We start from the raw sequence: 21,062 nt of genomic DNA, 5'->3' as shown, positions 1-21,062 counted from the left end.
CCTGGGAAGCCCAACATCCTGAGTTATTGGCTCAGGAATTTTAAAGTCACAGTAAAGCTCAGTGGGTTGTGTCTCTCAACCCCAGAGATATGAAATTATGAAATATGTCAAACCCATGACATTAATCATTTTGTATTACAATCAAGATAGTGACTGTTTGGCATTTAAAATATTTATAAAATATAATTGAATTTGCATATTAAAATGTATGACAAATTGGCCTGTGATTCCAAATTAAACAATTTGAAGTTGAATGATATAAAGTGACTTGGTTTATAAACAGTGGTAGAGTAGTTAAAAGAACTTGCATTAGAGAGTTATTTAACAATGTCGGAAGGATTAGCTTATTGAGTTATAAGTTTGTTGAGTTTGGACATTCCAAGTTTTAAGGAAAACTGAATACATTAAACATATAAATATTATTTGAAGTATTTAAAGATAATTAGTCTGTCCTATTCAAGTTTACTTAATATTATTCAAAATCAAATTCCCTTACGTAACCAGTCCATTTAAATGAAAGTTTCCCTGAAAATTGTCTCTATTTTATATAAAATTTACTGGATATAAAATTGTGTAATAAAACTTATAACATGAATTTAGGAGTTTAAGAAAAACTAGGCTTTTAAATTTATAATTGCAGTAGGTAAAGTTGTAAAAAAATCAGACCCAAATAAATGAAAATCACCTTCTCTGCATACAAAAGCTGTCCTTGGACATCAAAAATATCACATAGAAACTGAATCTCCGGATTCATGTTCTTTATCAATGTAACCTCTTCCTGTCTACTCTCACCTTCTTAAATTCCTATTGGATATAAATTTCATCTTTTCACTCTTTCATGCCTCATTTTTTTTTCTTTATTCAGAATATAGCATAGAGATGCTTATTTAGGGCAGCACATAGACTAAAAGTGGAATGATACAGAGAGGATTAGCATGTCCCCTGCACAAGGATGGCACACAAATTTATGAAGCATTCCATAAATATATATATATAGCATAGAGGTATAACTTCTTAAATTATCTCTTTCAATCTACAGTTTCATCTCCAGTTGTATTCATATACTATTCAATCTATCTACTGGGAAGTATTTCATTTCAATGACTCTACTTTTAATTTCATATCAGAATCTAAGCTTGTTCACCTCCTCTGAGTTAAACTGCCTCTCAATCCTCAAAGTTCTTCCAACTCCTAGTAACTCCACAAGTGTGTGGGTACTCTGCTATCTCTGCTGAGCTCCCCAAGTTGGCTGGAGGCCTGGGATCACAATGCTTCACCTTCTACATGCTAGGGTGTCGGCACTGAGTTGTTCCTCTGCTTCTGGACAGAGGATCTTGTTTACTGAGTGGCATCAAAGGATGAACAACACTGCACTTATGGGTTAGCTCTCCATGGAGTGGATTTGAGCAATAGGAAACAGGAAAAAAGAGGGAGCTGGGGAGTTAAATTCTCCTTCCAAATAAAGATGGTGTTTCTTTCTGAAAACTTTCCAGAGAAGTCCTGGGTGCTAGGCAAAATTCCTGCTAAGTGACCAGCTGTTTCTCCATGGCTTATCAAATAGTGGCCAGCACTGTAACATACCCTATCACCTTGGTTCCTGTCTTTCCTTGGCCCACTTCCCCTTTCTTCCTTGCCTTACTCTCAACAGGATTCATCTCCTGAATAACAAATCAATAGCCTAATCCTTGCCTTCAGCTCTGCTTTCTAAAGAACCTCAGACAAGAGAGTCTTTAAAACTTTTGTTTGGTTCTTTTCGAGAGTCTCAATCTCTGGTTATGTTTTGTTTTTAATTCTATTATTTAATGTGATAGGTTATATCAGAGATTAAATAAAATATTTTAAATAACTACCTTAAGTTGTTGGGAATCTAATCCTGCTCCTCACACTACTAAAGCTCACTCATGGTGGATTATTTCCTTGTTGGTTCTGCAGTTTTGGGTTGTGAGATCATCTTCAGGGCTCTGTCGAAGAGAACCCTGAGAATCTGCTGAGGGTTTATCCCTCCAAGAGGACTTGTATTCACTCTGTCACTGGTATTACCAGCTTGGGAGTTCTCAGCCACAAGAGTGGTGAAGTGAAGTGAAGTCACTCCGTCGTGTCCGACTCTTTGCAACCCCATGAACTGTAGCCTACCAGGCTCCTGCATCCATGAGATTCTCCAGGCAAGAATACTGGAGTGGGTTACCATTTCCTTCTCCAGGGTATCTTCCCGACCCAGGGATTGAACCCGGGTCTCCCATATTGGAGGCAGATGCTTTAACCTCTGAGCCACCAGGGCAGGTGTCTTGAGGAATCTTTTCCCTTTATCCAGATATAAGTGAAGATAGACAAGCTTCCTTGATGTCTTTTTGCTGATAGTTTGGCTTTTAGTCCCCACTTTTGTTCTAAAGCTCTTTGACAATTCTCATCTTTACGTTCAAAGTTGTCATGAAATTCCCTGGTGACAGCTACACTGTGAACTCGGGACTGCTGCTCTGGTGTTTAGGTCCCTCTCCATTTCGCCCCTGGGGTTTTTTATTTTTTATAAGTTCAACTATGCAGGTTAGAAGACTATTTTCTGTATTTCAACCTAATTTTATGGTATTTAATAATGGAAGACTTGGGGGATTATGTAGTATGCTATAATAATAGCCATGTAAGATCTGGTCTTTAATAACTGAAATGTATTGAATTATTACCATTTGTCAAATCCTATCATAAGCACAGTAAATGAATTAACTCCTTTATCCTCTCAACAACTCAGTGAGAGGTAGGAACTAGTATTATCCCTACTGTGTTAGTCCAGGTCCTCTGAGAAGCAGATACCAAGACCAGAATAAGCGTGCAAAGGTATTATTAAGGAACATGCCTTTGAGAAAGGAAGTGAAGGGGGAGTTGGTAAAGGCTGGGAGCGTCACTAGACCATGGCCCATTTAACCCTGAGTGAAAGAGAGAAGAAAGGCTGGTAGAATTGTCTTGGATGGCAGAGCAGTCTCAATGAAGTTCACCAAAGCTCAGGAAGGGGTTGTCTTCAAGCTAATGTTAGCTGATGGAATCTAGTATCTTCCAGAAGTGAGCCCGCCTTGGTATCCCTGCCATATCCCATCATTGGTGGGGAGAAGCCCATGGGAGCAGTGGCTGTGTCACAAATGCCACAGTGGATTCCAAAGTGCAGCAGCGGGGGCCCTCAGCCACTATGCTCCTTGAACTAGAAGGTCTGCCAAGTACCTCCTCAGGGCCACTCTATCTACTTTATGGATAAGGAGACAAACATGGGGGCTAGATAACTTGCTCAAGGACACGCCACTGGTATATGTGGAGCCAGATTTCAAACTTAAGTAGTTCAGTTCCAGGACACAATTTCATAACAACTATGCTATGCTTTAAAAAAAAGAAAAAAAACTTTATTGCATTGGATTTTTGTGCAGAAAGAATACTCGTAAACAATTGTGCATATGGTTTGCATGTATTTTTTCAGAGTTAAAAAGGTCTATTTTTAATCAGATTCTACAAGAGGCTGTATAAGAGAGGGGAGAAAAAGACCTTCAAAGTTTGGAAACTTCAAGGGCAGTTGCCTATGAATTTGACAGTGACATTTAAAATGTGGAGCTTCCCTTGTGGCTTAGCTGGTAAAGAATCCGCCTGCAATGCAGGAGACCTGGGTTTGATCCCTGGGTTGAGAAGATCCCCTGGAGAAGGGAAAAGCTACCCACTCCAGTATTCTGGCCTGGAGAATTCCATGGACTGTATAATCCTTGGGGTCGCGAAGAGTCGGACATGTCTAATGACTTTCACTTTTAAAATGTGACTGCTACTGGAAATTCAATGACTGGGGCTTTGTGCCTCTCTCCTCAGACTGGTTAATGACAATGTTTCTCAGGGGTATACACATGTCCCCTCCCTCTTGAACCTCCCTTCCACCTCCCACCCATCCCATCCCTCCAGGTTGTCACAGGGCACTGGATTGAGGGGCATCTTTATTTTTCCCTCTATCCCTCTTTTAAGAGAACCAGCTAGCTGCCTACTCAGTGTTTAGTCCTCCTTCTTTATTGTTAATGACCAGTCCCCTGACAACCAACAATAAGCCATATATATATGCCTACATCCCTTCAGCAGAATGGCCATCTAACTTATAATTGCGAGAAGAAATTGTTGGGTGAAGCTTTTAGGAAGACTTCTTAAAAGAGGCTGACTCAGCAGGCCTGTGACTTATATCATTCTGAATTCCAGCAGGGAAGCAGCTGGAACACTGAAATTAGGATAACATGGAAGGTTTTATATATAATGGGGCTTGATAAACATGTGAGCAGAATATATAGAAATCATGAATAATAGAACAGGAGTACAAGATTAGAGTGTGGAGTGGCAAAGAATCTGCCTGCCAGTGCAGGAGATGCAGGAGATGTGGGTTCAATTCCTGGACCGGGAAGATCCCCTGGAGTAGGAAATGCCAACCCACTCCACTATTCTTTCCTGGAAAATTCCATGGACAGGGGAGCCTGCAGGGCTACAGTTCATGGGGCTGCAGAGTCGGGCACTGCTGAGCACAAGCACAGACACAAGATCAGGATCAGCCAAACTGTTATCTCTTTCTGTGCGGGTAAGGGGAGGTTCAGGCAGAGCAGATTGCCTTGAGAACAGGGCCCTTCAGGTGGCAGCCAGCCAGGTGTGACTTTGTAGACAGGGAGTCAGTGAAGGAAAAAACCCTGAGCCCATTCTCTTCTCACATTCTAATCTCCTGCAATGGATCCTGTGGGCTGAACCTATCAGAATACAAAGGGCAAGAAAGCCACTGATGTAGCCCACCCAGGCCAGCCTGCTGAAACAAAGAGCAGATGGGAAAGGAGAAGAACAAAGCTGAAATGAATCGGGGTAAATAGGGGATAGCAAGCGCGTGCACTGTTGCCCTTTCTTCTTTTTCTTTTTCCTTTGGTATCTGGATATGATGGCTGGAGCAACACTGGCCACTTTTGCTACCTGAGACTACCTTCTAAAGATGGTAGAGCAGGAATATAGAAGAGGCCTGAGAATTAATGACATAACTGAACAGGTATATCAGCCCTTAAGTGCTCACCTAGACTTCTTTTATATGAGAAAAATATAAACCTTTGTCTTAAGTCACTGTCTCCTGGATTGCTTGCATTTGTAACTAAGCTCAATTCTCAGTGATATACATCCCCACTATTTGAACTTATGGCTTTATTTCCTGCACCTCTGCCACCAGACTATTGTCTTTTCTTCTTAGCTGACAAATGGCTTTTTGTTCCTTCCACTTCTTTAGCCTCTGCCTTCTCAAACCATTCAGACATACAGGGTCCCCCAACAGTGCTTCTCTCAGGGAGGGAACTTGGTGTCTGAGGGTCAAGGGGTTGGAGGGAGACTTTTCATGTACTCTGTTTTACAATTTGGACTTTGTATCATGCATACACATTACCTAAACCAACTGAAAACGTAGTTCTCTGAAAAAAATTATAAAACTAATTAAAAATATTCTATCACATCACTGTTGCAACAGGATTTTCAAAAGGAGCTCTGGAGTCCAGCTTCTCCATGTAGACTTCTCCCATAATAAAATCTGACCAACTTGAAGATCGGCACATTCACATTTTAATACCTGAGAATTTAACAGATTCTTACAATTGCTGTTATCCAGGTGGCAGCTGCAATGCAGTTATGGTTGCCTGCCTGTGCACAAACTTTAGATGTTAGCCCACATTTAAATTGTCTCTAAACACTCTGTTGGCCAAAATGTAGAGGATTTGCAATTGACCGGTATGCCACCGGGAATATGAGTCCTCATGGTCTGCAAACATTTTATTTGATATCTTTTAGTTAGATCAATAAAGATCCAGCATCAAAACTTAGAGGATGAGCATCAGCAGCTTGAAAGAAAATCACAGATGCAATATTAGAGCCCTCTTAAGAATAGGTGCTGATTCCCCAGAGAATGATAGAGTGTGAAAATACTCTGACATCAACTCTCACTGAAGATAATTCAGAAGACTTGAATTCTATGGGAAAAAAATTAGGGATCCCTTAATCACTATTTACAAATTTAAGTCAGATTTATTGAGGTAAACTTTACATATTATAAAATATACCATTTTAGGTGTTCAATTCTATGAATTTATGAAAATGTATAATGTCATATATCCACCACTGAAATCAAGAGATAGAATATTTTTAAAATTTCCTTATTCCCCCTTTATATCCAGTCCCCAACCCATACTCCAAGCCCTCGGCAACCACTGTTTTCTATCTCTATCGCTTTCTCTTTTCTGTAATGTCATGCAGCATTTTGTTCCTAGCCTCTTTCACTGAGCACCATGTTTTTGCATTTATCAGCAGTTCATTTCTTTTTATTGTTGAGTAGTATTCCATTATGTGATTATATCAGGGTTTGTTTATCCATTCACAATAGAAGAACATTTGGATTGCTTTTCATTTTTGGCAACTATGAACAAAGCTATAAATGTTTAGGTATGGGTTTTAATATGAATATACAGTTTTATTTCTCATGGGTAAATACTTAGGAGTAGGATTTCTGGGTCATATGGTGAGTCTATGTTTAACTTTATAACAAATGGCTGAACTGCTTTCCAAAGTGTCTGCGTTATTTTACATTCCCACCAGCAATGAACAAAAATTCTAGTTACTCTGAAACCTCACCAGGGTTTAGTATGATCAGCTTTTTAAAAGTACAAGCATTCTCTTAATTTATAGTGGCATCTCATTCTGTCTTTAGCTTGCATTTTCCTAATGATGTTGGGCATCTTTCCATGGTCTTATTTGCTGTTTATATACTTCCTTTGAAGAAATGTCTGTCCAGATCATTTTTCTAAATTTTTATTTATTGGCTGTACTGAGTCTTTGTTGCTGCAAGTGGGCTTTCTCTAGCTGCAGCAAGGGGGCAGGGCTACTCTCTAGTTGTGGGGCTGGGGCTTCTGGTTGCAGGGGCTTCCCTTGTTGCAGGGATGGGCTCTAGAGTGCAAGCTTCAGTACTTGTGGCACATGGGCTTAGATCACGTGGACCTTCCCAGACCAGGGATTAAACCCCTGTCACCTGCATCAGGAGGCAGATTCTCAACCTCTGGACCACCAGGGAAGTCCCTCACATCATTTTTAGTTGGACTATATTCTTATTGAGTTATGAGAGTTCTTTATATTCTGGGCATCCATTACCAGATGTTTGGCAAATATTATCTAAGTCTGTGGTCTAGCTTCATTTTCTTGACGCTGTCTTCCCAAGAGCAGAATAATTAGTTTTCACGAAGTCCAGTTTGTCAAGTTTATTTTCTTTTATGGCTCATGCTTTTTGTGTCCTATCTAAGAAATCTTTGCCAAACTCAAGGTAACAAAGATGTTCTCCTGGGTTTTCTGTAGAAGTTTTATGGGTTTTGTGTGCTAAGTGTTTACTCGCTCGGTTGTGTCTGACTCTTTGTGACCCCATGGACTGTAGCCCACCAGGCTCCTCTGTCCACGGGGATTCTCCAGGTAAGAATACTGGAGTGGGTTGCCATGCCCTCCTCCAGGAGATCTTCCCTGGCCCAGGGATCAAACCAGGGTCTCCTGCAGAGCAGGGGGATTCTTTACCAGCTGTGCTACCAGGGAAGCCCCTTTTTGGGTTTTCGGTTTTTACAATTAGGTCTATAATCCATTTCAAGTTATGCTTTGTATATGGTTCAAGATTATAGGTTAATATCCTATCGTTTCATTATTGTTTATTGAAAAACTTTTTCTCCATGTAAATGCCTTTCAAATTTTATTGAAAATCAATGGAACATGTGAGTCTATGTTCTGTTCCACTGATCTGTCTAAACTTTGGCCAGTTTCATATTATCTTGATGTCTGTAGCTTTATAGTAAATCCTGAAATAGTGTTAAGTCCCCCAAACTTGTTTTTTTAAATTGTCTTGACTATTCTTGTTCTTTGCTCTTCCTCATAAATTTTAGAATCAACTTTCCATTTCTATCACAAAAAAAGCAACCCTCTAGAACTTTGCAATTTGGGGGTTATGTTGAACTTATCAATTTGAAGAAATTGATACTGTGACAATATTGAGTCTTCCAACCATTAACACAGTCTTTTATTTCACTCAGCAATGTTTATAGTTTTAAGCATAACCTTGCATATATTTGATTTATCTCTAAATATTTCATGGGCTTTTTTTAGTGCTATTACAAATGACATTGATTTAATTTACAATAATTCATCAGTAGCATATGAAAATATGTTTGATTTTCATATATTCACCTTCTATCCTCCAAACAAGATAAATACACTACCAACTTTTATTTTAGATTCTTTAAGATTTTCTATATAAACAATCATGTTGTTTGCAAACAGAGATAGTTTTATTTCCTCCTTTCCAATTTTTATGCCCTTTATTTTTTTTCTTATTGTACTAGCTAGATCTTCCAGTGTAATGTTGAATATTTTTTCCTATGTATATACGATATTGAGATATGCTAAATCTGTCTCAATAAGTATTAAAGAGTTCTTTAAATAAATATACAGTAAAAAGTCATAATAAAAGAGCATTTTTGTCTTGGCTTAATTGGCAGCTTCCCTCCACCCACCCCACCCCACCCCCCCCAAACACAGTGGCACCCAAAATAATGGGAAAATACACCCATTGACTGTTAGGAACAATGAAATCCTGCAATAGTGGGAGCAGCCACATTGTATATTTCTAGACTGTTATGTGAATAGTTCCCTGAAGTTGCACAAAGTGGAGACCCTGATATTAGGTTACAAGTGCCTATAGGGGCTTCATAGTTGATACTGTCAGCACTGATGTCATTTCATTTAACTGCACACAGGGTGTTCAACTTAAGTGTGAGTGAAGTCTGCCACTTGGGGTTCCCTAAATCTAGCGAAGGTTACTGAGCCAGAGGCATCTACTCGATGCTAACCGTGATACATTTGATCAGGTAACTCTCAAAAATAGAAGGACCTGAGATGTTACCTTACTGGAAAGCTGACAAGTTAGCCTGGTACAAGTTTGATGGTTGCTTCCAGGAGACACAGAATGCCTGGGTAGAAACAAGGGACTTGATTACTCATAGCAAAGCAGGCAGCATGAGCTCCAAGTCTGCACAGGTTCCCCTTGCCCACCTGTGCCATGGGGCAATGCAGGGCATCCAGTGGATGCTGGCCACATAATAGTTCTCCTTCACCCCTGAGGAGCCCCGAGCATAGGGATCTTCAGTCTTTAAAGGGGTGCAGGCAAATGTGTCTAACTTTTGCCCCAGAGGGAGACATTATCTTTTTTATCCTGGACATCAAACTAATGTGCCTTCAGCTCTGGAGGGAGATACTCTTTCCATCTTCCAAGGATCTGTAGGACCTTCACAAAAAGATAGCCCAGAGTGCTGTCAGGTTCTCTGCTGAGAGGACGGTACCCACAGAGAATTGTTTCCCAACAGGAACACAGGCTCAGTTGTCAACTGGGAATGTAATTTTGAGTAGAGAGTAATGTCTGTCCCTCATTTGGTCCCCAACTGTCATAGTCTTCCTATATGTCCAACAAACCTGTTTCTTTTTTGTCTGGACTGACAGATTTCCCTACCTCCCTTGAAGTTTGGCCATGAATTAGTTGGCCAAGGAAACATAAATAGAAGTGATGTTGCTATCTTTAGGCATGAGCCATAAACCCTCCTACAAAATTCTCTGTGCCCTCATTTTCCCACCCTTTTCTAGCTCTGGTTGAATGCAGAAAAGGGCATCTTCCTAAAAGATGGTGGAGTCTTATGATGTAAGACAATTGGTCCTTGAATGATTGCATGGAGTTTTCCCTAATATGCATCAAACTGTGAAGCAGACGAAAAATAAACCAAAGACTTTTTAGTGGCTCGACCATAAAAGTTAATTCTGGTGATGGACAGGGAGGCCTGGAGTGCTGCGATTCATGGGGTCGTAAAGAGTCAGACACGACTGAGCGACTGAACTGAACTGAACTGAACTGAAGTGAGCAATAGGTACTTTAAATAATACATCAGCTTTACCCATATGTCATCCCCATATTAAATCTCTCTCCTCATTTCTCTCCCTGTCCATCAGGCCTAAATGGGCATCAGTATCAGTTTTCTTTTTAATAGCCCTCTACAGGTTTCCCAGGCAGTACTGGTAAAGAACCTGCCTGCCAATGCAGGAGACCTAAGAGATGTAGGTTCAATCCCTGGGTCAGGAAGTTCCCCTGGAGGAGGACACGGCAACCCACTCGAGTATTCTTGCCTGGAGAATCCAATGGACAGAGGAGCCTGGTGGGCTACAGGCTGTAGGGTCGCAAAGAGTCAGACACGCCTGAAGTGACTTAGCATGCATGCAGATGTTACAACATGAGAAGCTTTCGACTATATTTGCTATGAATATAGTGTAATTTGTGTGGTTTTTAGAAGCAAACGATGCCACTCTCTGGTAGTGCAAGGTTGTACCAGACACAGGTGAGGGCAAGAGGTAGGGGACTTGGCATCTAAAGGGCTGAGTAGTGCCCTGCTCTTTCACCTGGCAGAGCAGGTCATTGTCTGGAGGTACCACAGCTTATTTATTTATTCACCTACTGAAGGACCTCTTGGTTGCTTTCAAGGGTTGACGATTATGAAAAAAGCCACTAGAAACATCTGTATGCAGGTTTTTGTGTGAACACAAGTTTTGAACTCCTTTGACTAGATGCCAAGGAGCACAGTTGTTGAACTGTGTAACAAGAGTGCATTTAGTTTTATAAGGAACCGCTGAACCGTCTTCCAAAGTGACTGTACCATTTTGCATCCCCACCAGCAATGAATGAGCATTCCTATTGCTCCACATCCTCAATAGCATTTGGCATTGTCATTGTTTTGGACTTTGGCCATTCTAGTAAGTGTGTGGAGAAATCTAATTATTGTTTTAATTTTCACTTCCCTGATGAATTACGATGTAGAGCATCTTTTCATTTGCTTCTTGCCACCTCTATATCTTCTTTGATGAGGTGTCCGTTAAGCTCTTTGGCCCATTTTTTAAGTTGGGTTGTATGTGTTCTTACTGTTAAGTTTTTAGAGTGTTTGTATATTTGGATGACCATCCTTCAGCAGATGTGTCTTTGGCAAATGTTTCCTCCCAGGCTATGGCTGATCTTCTCATTCTCCTGACATTGTTTTTCACAGAGCAGAAATAATCTAATTTTAATGAAGTCTATTTTTTCCATGGATCGTGTCTTTGGTGTTGTATCTAAGAAGTCATCACCATACCCAGGGCCATCTAGGTTTTCTCCTTCATTATCATCTAGAGATTTATAGCTTTGCATTTTACAATTAGTCTGTGATTGTCTGTTTTTGTAAATGAAGTCATATTGGAGCACAACCACACTTATAGTTTAGCATATTATCTGTGGCCACTTTCCTGCTATAGCATCAGGGTAGATGCAATGGACACCCACCAAACCTAAGATATTTAGTCTCTGGCCCTTTAGAGGAGAAGTTTGCTGACCCATGGTATAAAGCCATAATTAAGTTCATTGCATATATATAGAAACTGAGGGTCTATTTATAGACCCTGTATGTATATTTAAACAACTGGATTCACAGAACCTGTCACTGGTCAAGCCAGTCAGCTAGAAATTTAGATTCCATCTAAGACTCCTTCTGCCTGCACATGCTTTTAGAAATTCTGTACACATCTACTTAGCCTAGAGTATGTGTTTGCTTTAAAAATAAAAAAGCTAGAACATATAGTATGTATGCTATTCCTGGCACACCTCTTTTCCATTCTTTACTGTCTCAAGAACTAGGGTGACTTCACCCATCCTGGAAGAAGAAGGCAAAATAACAAGAACAACAAAACAAAACAAACTTTTTCAAAACCCCTGACTGGAGGAAAACTGAGGTGGTCTCAGAGTCTTATAGACAACTTTGGAGACAGAGGGATGGCCAATAACCCCCAGGGACGCTTCTGTCCAAAGAATCCAGCTGCACTGACAGGACCCCCAGGCACATGAAGCCTTGGTGACATGTCTCATATTTCTGAGGCTGGTGGGAGGTTTTTAGATGTTTACTGGGTTGTTATCAAGTTCGCTGCTTCCCCAGCGGCTCAGTGGTAATCTGTCTGCCAGTGGAAGAGACGTGTTTTCAATCTCTGGATTGGGAAGACCCCCTGGAGAAAGAAATGGCAACCCACTCCAGTGTTCTTGCTTGGGAAATCCCATGGACAGAGGAGCCTGGTGGGCTACAGTCTATGGGGTCGCTAAAGAGTCAGACACAACTTAGCAACTGAAACGACAGCAACGTCAAGCCTACTATGACCTGTGTGTCATAATATGTTCATTGAGAAAACAGGACCTTGGGAAACCCCCTTCCATCACTGTCTCACTCTGAATTTTAAATGCCAGTATCCCACCCTCTTCCTTTCTTGCTAGCTTTGTCTCTCTAGCTCACTGCATCTCTCTCACTGTCTCTTGGCAGCATTTACAGTCTCCTCTTCCTCACACCCAACCTTCGATGAGTTCTTCTGAACATTCAGTCCCTGAACTGCTTCATTTTTATCTTACTGTATCAGCTCCCTTCTGAATTCCCAGCTTCCTCATCCATCATTTCAAGCCCTCTGTTACCCTCAGCTTGTACCTTGCCTAATTGTCCTCACAGGCCAATCCTCCAACTTTGGATCAATCCTGTCATTCACCTCCTCTCCTACCACCAGCCTGCTGCGGACAGTCATAAAACCAAGAGGTATGCAGCCACTACAGATTTCTCTGTTCCATAAGCATCAGAACCGTACCTGAGCACAGCACACCTTTGAAGCCACCCTCCTTCTTGGGTGGGACTCGAACCCAGCCAAAACTCAGATTAGGACTCAAGCCTATGGACTGGGACTTGAACCCACCCACATCTCAGTTTGAGACTTGAACCCATGATCCCTGACTAGAAAGGGACTATAACCCACTGTCTTTTGATTACAACCGCTCACTTGGTGTCAGAACTTACTGATGCTTGGGTCTTTTGTCTCGTTGCAGCAAGAATTCAGTATGAGGCAAAGTGGCAAAGAGTGAGTTTGTTAGCATAGGATGCGTGTGGGAGATATTAATGCAAGCAGGCAGGCAAGGGAGCTCAGCGGCCCCCAAAACAAAGAGGGCTACTCTTTTATAATAAAAGAAACAGCTGGGGAGAGGAGAAGACCACCTTCTTCCTCATTTCTGGGCAGACACTAAGGCTGACATAATTAGTTCTTCCTTTGGCCCTATGTGGTCTAATCAGGACTGCCATGGTGGTATTTAAATCATGTGTGAAAGTCACTCAGCTTGTGTCCAACTTTTGCAACTCCATGGACTATAGCCTGCCAGGCTCCTCTGTCCATGGAATTCTCCAGGCAAGAGTACTGGAGTGGGTAGCCATTTCCGTCTCCAAGGGAATCTTCCCGAACCAGGGATCAAACTCAGGTCTCCTGCATTGTAGGCAGATTCTTTACTGTCTGAGCCACCAGAGAAACTCATTTAAATCATATATATATATATATATATATATATATATATGTATGTATATGTATATTTTATATATATATATATATGATAATAGCAACCGGGTGGTAACATATATGAAAATATGGTAATTCATTTCAGGTTTCAGCATAATGTCCCCTTTCACCTACCTTCTTTTTTACTTATATTTCTGTCTTGGCTCCATGCAGAAATGTTACTCTTCAAGGACTATAACTCTCTGACTTCATGTAACAAGATTCAGACACCCACATCTATTGTCTTGTATTTTAACCATCAGGGTTTGTGGTTTGAGTATGTTTGGTGCTTGAATCCACCTGGTCTTCCTTTAAGGTAGTATACATTGTTGCTAGGTTACTGGGTTTCTTTCTTGAGGGGTCATTAGCTTACAACAGTCGCTAAACTCATTTAAAATTTCCTTTCTGTCCTTAATCCCCTAGTGCAGTCTCTAAACTACTTAATTATCCTACTCTACCCCTGTCACCTTGACAAATGTTTCAACAGTTGCTGCTCACATTTTCCCCAGAAATGAACTATAGTGGACATTTTGTTGGTTGACTTACTGCATCTGTTCCCTGCCACCCTCCACCTCAACCTTTTCCTCCAAAAGCACCCAAGTTTTCCTTTAAGGCAGTGTCCCTCCCCCAGTCTCAGTGCTGTGATTTGGGTGGATTTGGCTTTATTTGCATTTCCAGCAGTGGGCTTCGGCCAATCAGCTCTCCTGTTTCTCTGGATATGGTGATTGGTTCATCACCCAATTTGGACCAATGAGACACCAAGAGACAATTGTAGGGGCTTCTGGGAAATAAGCATCCCCTGTCTTCTGCTGGAGTCCCAGAGGAGACCACATCCCTCTGGGTGTTGCAGTGAGGACGTGGTGTTTATAACTGTGAAGGGGAGAAGGTGCGGTTCAGAAGTCAGACGGAATCCTGACTCTCTAAGCCAAATGATGCCTGCATCCAAGTCTGCCTTTAGACTGTCAGGTTGTATCAGTCAATCTACTCATTTTCTTTTATAAAAAAAATTTTGCTTCTATTATTTATGGCTGTGCTGAGTCTTCCTTGCTGCATGCGGGCTTTCTCTAGTTGCGTTGAGCAGGGGCTCTTCTCTTGTTGCGGTGTGCAGGCTCAATAGTTGTGGCACACGGACTCGGTTGCTCTGCAGCCTGTGGGATCTTCCCGGACCAGGGATCGAACCTGTGTCTCCTGCATTGGCAGGTGGATTCTTAACCACTGGACCACCGGGGAATTCCCTCCAACTTCTTTTCTTAAAGCCAGCTTGTGTTGTGCTTTCCATTGTCACAGCCTAACCACTGCCCCATTCCAAAAGTCCTCCGTTTCACTCTACCCCCAGCAAAAGATCTAGCTTCCTGATTCAAGCAGGAAACAGGCCAACTAGTGGGGGTGACATCAGCATATTTCCCTGGCCCCTGCAAGTATCTGAATCTGAACCTTCCTTCTTCCTTTTAATCATTCCCCTCTGCCTTCTCAGAACCTCAGCTTCTCCCATATCTTTGCCACCTTTCTTTTCACTAGTTTCCTCCATTCACCTTTCATTCGGTTAGCAAATTTACCAAGGTAGAGATGGTCAGAATCGTGTCCAAACCCACCTCCTCACATTCCTGCCTCTCTTCTTCTATCCTTCTCTTCCAGACTTCTTAGAGGGAAAATGTACTACCACAAAGACTTCAGTTGGTGAATGCATATTCAGTCACTCAATCCTATTCAACTCTTCACGACCCCATGGACTGTAGCCCACCAGGCTCCTCAGTCCATGGAATTCTCCAGGCAAGAATATTGAAATGGGTTGTCATTCCCTTCTCCAGGGGATCTTCCTGACCCACAGATCGAACCCTTGAGTCTCCTGCATTGGCAGGCAGGTTCTTTACCCCTGAGCCACCTGTGAAGCCCTATCTGAGGACGTGCGAAACATTCAAGAGGCTCCATCCAGTAGGCAGGTTTGCATAGGAGGAGGCTCAACCCAGAGGTCTGGCTGGGATGGGAGGTTGGGGGCATCACTGGCATTTGTTGGAATGGAAGCCAGTGGAGTTTGTGGTCCCCCAGGGAACGCGAGGAGTGAGAAGAGAAGAGGGCTAGGGAGGGGCTTTGGGGAATGTGGATGCCTAAGTGGAAAGTGAAGAAAAAAGCATCTTTGAATGAGACCATGGGAAGAGAAAAGCTTACCACCAGAAATTTCCATCATAAGAGGAAAATGGGAGAGAAGGTTGTCCCTGAAGTCAGGAAAGGAGTGTGCGCCAAGGAGAAAATGGTCCATCAACTGGGACCTGGAGGTCAAGTGTGATAGAACAGGATCCCTGGATTTGGCAAGACCTGGTGATTCCAAGTGGCAGGGACAGAGTCAACTCTCAGTGGGATGGGAGAGTAAATGAGACGTAAGAGGAGAGAGAAGCTGGCAATGATTTTATTTTCCTCTCCAACTGCCTTAGTTTAGATTTCTTCAAAAATAGACCATGGACGAGTATTTGGTTACAGGTGGTATTCGGAAGGTGAAACTGGAAGCACAGTGAAGCAGGGTGAAGGAGGCGGGGATGAAAGAAAAGGCAGGACAGCCATGCACAACGAGGGTGCAGTCCTTCTGCCCACCCCCTCGGGAACTGTGTGAACCAGGCCTCTGAATGGCTCCTCCAGTCATGGATCTGCTGCCTCCTGTGACCCCGCTGGGTGAGGGTAGCCTCTGGGCGTCCCCACCACCAACAATGACCAGCTGACCACCTCACCCTTGCCAAGTGAGCTCCCCTGGCTTCTGAGAAAACCCTCGGGCTCCAGGTTGGAAGAATTGTGCTGGGGCTGAAAACCACACCTGCAGTGCACCCGGGCATCAGCCCACACATGACCCCATCAGTCACATGGTTAAAGTAATAGGAGGGAGCCTTTTGAAGTGTAATTAGAAGCAGGCTTGAGAGAGAGATTTTAGCATAATTGAGGAGAGGAGAAATACAGCGTGCCAGCAGGAGATGAATCCGGGCAGAGGTGGGAGAGGTCTGATCTGGGTTGTAGATAAAAAGTTTTCTCAGCCTTGCATTGTTCTCTTTTTAGAACTGGGGCAGGAGGAGGGGGAGGTGCAGAGGCTGTGGCAGTGCTCTGCCCTTTGACCCTTTGCTGCAGAAACACGGGGACACATGGTCATCCCCTTGTTTGTCAGGTCATCTTCCCACATTTTTCCTCCCTGTGACTGACCTCTGTATACTCTGCATTCAATTAGAGAACCCGATGACTTGATCTTTCTTTTCTTGACTATACCTGCACTGTAATTGATCATGCACCATGTGCTAGGAGCTGGGGAAAAAGTTTATCTTAAAAGTGAGCAACGAACCAAGAAATGGCAGCTGCAGATCTGTGGCAACACAGCCTTGAAGCCAGCGTAGATGCCAGATGAACTAGCCAGCGTCAATCACTCTTTTTTTCTCTCTCCACTTTTATCCCTTTTCCTGAGGGTCAAGGGTAGAAGACAGACAAGGTGTGACTGGGGAAGGAGTAAAACTGGGGCGGGGGGTGGGGGTGGAAGAGGCTGGCAGGGCTGAAAGCTGGTAGAGCGTTGAGTCTCATGAACAATTTCCAGTTGCCCAGAAGAAGGTCTCCCTTCTAGTGTATCGTACAGGCAGAACTCTAGGGCACATCCATGCCTTCTGACTATATACAGTCTGAGGGAGGGAAAGACAGCCAAAGAATGAAAAGCCAGATGACCAAGGGGTCATCTCTTAGGAAGAGCGATTCCTGCGGAGGCCACAGGAAGGGAATTGAGTAATTGGATAACTGCCCTCTTGGGTCTGTCCTGGATGACCTTGCCCTTGACATCTTTGCCTGATCACTGGACCCCTCACACATTTCTGGGGGCCCTTCCTGTGTCTCAAAAAATAGACCGAGGGGTAACAACACATGAGGAAGAAGCATGCTTATTTGCAGGATAGGGATAAATGGGAAAGGGAAATCATAAACATAAAGGTATAGGTGAAGCTCCAAGGGAAAGTGCAGTGTCCTGGAGCTGGTGACTGTGTGTGTGTGAGTGTGTGTGTGTGTGTGTGAGTGTGTGTGTTGGGGTAGGCCTGAAGGAACAAGGAAGAGGGGACAGATAGTGGACTCCAGCAAGGAGAAAGTCATGTTGGAGAGGATGCCTTGACAGAGGCTGTGACTGCAGCTGAAGGACTCGGGCTTCCCAGGGCGCCACTCAGGAGCCCAGGGACTAGCACCCCGCCACTGCCCTTCCCCACTCCCAGCTCCTGCTAGGCTCCCAGCTGGATGAGCCCCATCAGAAGCTAGAGGCCAAAGGTTGCCCCTGTAGGTCAGCTTTCTGAGGCCCAGAGCAAGGTGGAGAAGATGGAAGGGGGTCTGGAGGTGCAAAGAGAAGCTATTTCCACCTCCAAAAGCAAACACTCTGATGTCTTTCTTAGGGTCAGTGTTTCAGAGCATAAGGACTGCCCCAGTCTACCAAACTACAAGGGGAAAAAAAGGTCTCTTTCATCTTGACCTGGGGAGGGGACAGAGCCGGAAACTACATCCTCCTTCCCAAGGAAGTAACTAGAACTAGAAGGGGGAAGAATGTGCTCCTCCCTCTGATATAAGTTTATTAGGTTTATTACCCTTGGCCCGATTCTGATTCTGTATTACCTCATGCCCACAATCTTTTATCTCTAATTCTCCAAGCCAAGCTACTTCTGAAAAATAAAGTTCTCCATTTGCCAACATAACATAACCTACTGATATGAACTACTTATCACCATGACCTATTCCACTTAGTGTGAATGTCTGTTTTCTTGAGAAAAAATGTTGGGTTTCTGAAGGCTTCCCTAGACCCTGTGTTATGTAACATATTCATATACTTTTGTGTACACATAAGTGTATAATATACTAAATAAGACTTTTCAAAACCCAGAAACATTCCTAAATTCTGAAATCTATCTGGCCTCTAGGCCTTCCAATAAGAGCTCTTGGACTTGCATTTTCATTCACATTAGCTTCATAAAATTTAGGAAAAAAGGGAATGTTATGTTTTTCATTTATAATTAATATACTTTACCTAGAATTCAGCTCTGATATAAAATGTAAAGTTCTTTTAACTCAAAACTAATTTTTAAAGTAATTTCCAGTCTCTTTTTTTCATCTTTTGTAAGATTGTGAACAACCATAGACTATAATGCAGAATTACAGCAGGAAAGAAGTGAGAGCTCTAGAGAGACACTCGGGGAATAACTGAAGGGACTCTCTGAGGGATGTGGTCAAGGTCAAGGCTACCAACAGGGCAGAGTGCCTAAGAGCATGGATTCTAGAGCCAAACTTTCTGGGTTCAAATCCCAGCTTCACCACGTGCTATCCATGTGTTCTTGGCCTACTTCCTTAAGCCCTTTGTGCCTCATCTTATGTATAATAACCCAGCAAAATTATATTTAACTGATTTTTTTCCATAACAACCTGCCCATGAAGTAGATAAGACAAACCAATTTCCTTTTGAAAACCCAAGAAGTTATTTGCCCACGGCCAGGCAGGGAACTTGCAAGTGAGGACAGGTAGCCAGGTCTCCCTGCTGCCAAGCCAAACCACTTCGCAATCTAGCACCCACCTTATTCAGAGGCTTGCCCCTCCCTGACTGCTCTAGCAAGGAAATATGTCACATGCAGCGTTCTCAGTTCAGTCAATCTCAGCTAAGTCCCAAAGAGCAGGAAGACCTTCTGAGGTATTTGCAGAAGTATCTGTCTTTGATACTCCTTGTTTCATTTCTCCACCCTGATAATTACCCCAATTTAATTTAATAAACAATCACATAATCTAGAGAGTGAGTCTTAATTTTGCTTGCAGAGGAATCAGGTTTGCCTTAAGTGGATCTGATTGTCATCAGGGAATTACAGGCTGTTTTCCAGTTCAAAAGAAGAGCTGAATCAAGAGGGAGTCGATTTTCTTTTAAATGCATGAACCTTAACAGGGTCCTTGCTCTGCAGGTCTGGGTAAAACAAAGCCACGTGCAATATCATCTCTTGCCTCTCTAGGCTGGTGGGAAGGAAATCAGAGTCAAAGGGGTAGATGTCCAGACCCCTCTCTCGTCCTGCCTTCTGCTCCCCTACCAGTGTTTTCCGTAGACGGATCCAACCAGAAGCCTGAGGGCAAGGGAATCCACACAATCAATCTCTTAAGAGAAGAGCAGACAGATGGAAAATGATCCCACATAAGGGTGGGGTAAAATGGAGAGCAAACAACTCAGAATTCCACCGATACAGATATCAAATTTACTTCAGTCACTCAGAAATGTCCAATTCTTTGCGACCCCATGGACTACTGCACGCCAGGCTTCCTTGTCTATCACCAGCTCCCAGAGGTTGCTCAAACTCATGTCCATTGAGTCGGTGATGTCATCCAACCATCTCATCCTTGTCACCCCCTACTCCTCCTGCCTTCAATCTTTCCCAGCATCAGGGTCTTTTGCATTGAGTCAATTCTTCACATCAGGTGGCCAAAGTATTGGAGTTTCAGCTTCAGCATCAGTCTTTCCCATGAATATTCAGGACTGATTTCCTTTAGAATGGACTGGTTTGATCTCCTTGCAGTTCAAGGGACTCTCAAGAGTCTTCTCCAACACCACAGTTCAAAAGCATCAATTCTTCAGCACTCAGCTTTCTTTATAGTTCAACTCTCACATCTATACATGACTAATGGAAAAACCATAGCTTTGACTAGATGGACCTTTGTTGGCAAAGTAATGTCTCTGCTCTTCAATATGCTGTCTAGGTTGGTCATAACTTTTCTTCCAAGGAGCAAGTGTTTTTTAATTTCACGGCTGCAGTCACCATCTGCAGTGATTTTGGAGCCCAGAAATATAAAGTCAGCCACTGTTTCCATTGTTTCCCCATTTATTTGCTATTAAGTGATGGGACCAGATGCCATGATCTTAGTTTTTTGAATGTTGAGTTTTAAGCCAGCTTTTCACTCTCCTTTTTCACTTTCATCAAGAGGCTCTTTAGTTCCTCTTTGCTTTCTTCCATAAGGGTGGTGTCATCTGCATATCTGAGGTTATTGATATTTCTCCCATCAGTCTTGATTCCGGCTTATGCTTCATCCAGCCTGGCATTTTGCATGATGTTCACTGCATAAAAGTTAAATAATCAGGGTGACAATATACACACTCGATGTACTCCTTTCCCAATTTGGAACCAGTCCATTTTTCCATGTCCAGTTCTAACTGTTACTTCTTGACCTGCATACAAGTTTCTCAGGAGGCAGGTCAGGTGGTCTGGTATTCCCATCTCTAAGAATTTTCCACAGTTTGTTGTGAACAACACAGTCAAAGGCTTTGGCATAGTCAGTGAAGCAGAAGTAGATGGGTTTTTTTTGGAACTCACTTGCTTTTTTGATGATCCAATGGATGCTGGCAATTTGATCTCTGGTTCCTCTACCTTTTTTAAATCCAGCTTGAACATCTTGAAGTTCTCAGTTTACAAGCTATTGAAACCTCGCTTGGAGAATTTTGAGCATTACTTTGCTAGCATGTGAGATGAGTGCAACTTTTGGTAGTTTGAACATTCTTTGGCACTCCTTTCTTTGGGATTGGAAAGAAAACTGACCTTTTCCAGTCCTGTGGCCACTGCTGAGTTTTCCATATTTGCTGACATATT

The 21,062-nt window shown here is 42.7% G+C and overlaps 1 non-coding gene across 1 annotated transcript; it reads left to right on the top strand.

Annotated features, from left to right (window-relative positions):
• Nucleotides 1–879: 879 nt before the first annotated feature.
• Nucleotides 880–987, top strand: LOC133060016 (U6 spliceosomal RNA). The gene has a single exon (XR_009693685.1). It is a non-coding gene; the product is annotated as a U6 spliceosomal RNA (small nuclear RNA).
• Nucleotides 988–21,062: the final 20,075 nt, after the last annotated feature.

Source organism: Dama dama, chromosome 7 (assembly GCF_033118175.1).
Source record: "Dama dama isolate Ldn47 chromosome 7, ASM3311817v1, whole genome shotgun sequence".
Classification (NCBI taxonomy): Eukaryota; Metazoa; Chordata; class Mammalia; order Artiodactyla; family Cervidae; genus Dama; species Dama dama.
The sequence above is the reverse complement of the archived record's forward strand: the minus strand, read 5'-3'. Positions and strand labels throughout refer to the sequence as shown.